A 1,170-nucleotide genomic window follows, 5' to 3' on the forward strand; every position below is an offset into this window, starting at 1 on the left:
TGCCGCGGGCCGGGGCGCCGGGCCTGGGGCTCAGCCCGGCCCGCTGCTGCTCCCCGCCTTGGCTTTGGTTCCCTGCCCGGCTTTGGTTCCCTCCCGTCCCTCGGCCGCCGGGCATGAGCCCGGTTGTTCCCCCTCAGGACCTGTCATCGTGCTAGAGGCGGTAGAATTTTTTTGTTTTACCGATTTATTAGGTTGGATTTCACCTGTCTTGCTCTCACTGCCGTAAGGTCTTTCTGGAATTCATCGGAGTCAGCACTTTTCCTTTCTGTTCCAAGTGTCCCCATCTGACTTGCAAACTTTGTGACTTTGCTCTTAGCTTAATTTCCCTGAATTTTTCACACCCCTATCAATTCCTGAACTTCAATATATTCATAAAAAAATGAACAATTACAGCTTTCTTTGTGGCACAGACCCAAGTGGCTGTTTCTTGGCTTTAGTGCTTTTAAGCAGATTCTCCTTAATATCTGTATGGCCTCCTGAGAGTTCAGCTCAGTACAGCTAAAAGATCCACAGGCTGTCACAAGGTTTATACAGATGTTGATACATTCCAATGTGTAATTCCTGTAATTGTTCTTTGACCTCAGCATTCATGGAGTCAGAACCTTCAAGCTTTCTTCCCCATGTCGCTGGCATGCCTTGCCCCATGTGTGGACATGACCAGTGGCGTGTTTGGAGAGGGAGCAATATTTCTGTGGTGTGTTTCTTGCTGTTGCACTCTGTTCAGAATGATTACAGAATCATTTAGGCTGGAAAAGGTCTCTGAGGTCATCAAGTCCAACCTTTCACTGAACACCACCTTGTCAGCTAGACCAGGGCACTGAGTGCCACATCCAGTCTTTCCTTAAACAGCTCCAGGCATGGTAACTCCACCACCTCCCTGGGCAGAATATTCCTGTGTCTATTCACCCTTTCAGGGAAGAAATTCTTCCTAATATCCAACCTAACCCTTCCCCAGTACAGCTTAAGGTGATGTCTTCTGGTTCTGTTGCTGGTTGCCAGGAGAAGAGGCCGACCCCCACCTGGATGCAGCCTTTTTCAGGGAGCTGTAGGGAGCAGTAAGGTTCCCCCTGAGCCTCCTTTTCCCCAGGCTAAACAAATCCAGCTCCCATAGCTACTCCTTATAGGACTTGTGCTCCAGACCTTCCTCAGGTCTGTTGCCCTTCTCTGGAC

The sequence above is a fragment of the Geospiza fortis genome, unplaced genomic scaffold, assembly GCF_000277835.1.
Source record: "Geospiza fortis unplaced genomic scaffold, GeoFor_1.0 scaffold53, whole genome shotgun sequence".
Lineage (NCBI taxonomy): Eukaryota > Metazoa > Chordata > Aves > Passeriformes > Thraupidae > Geospiza > Geospiza fortis.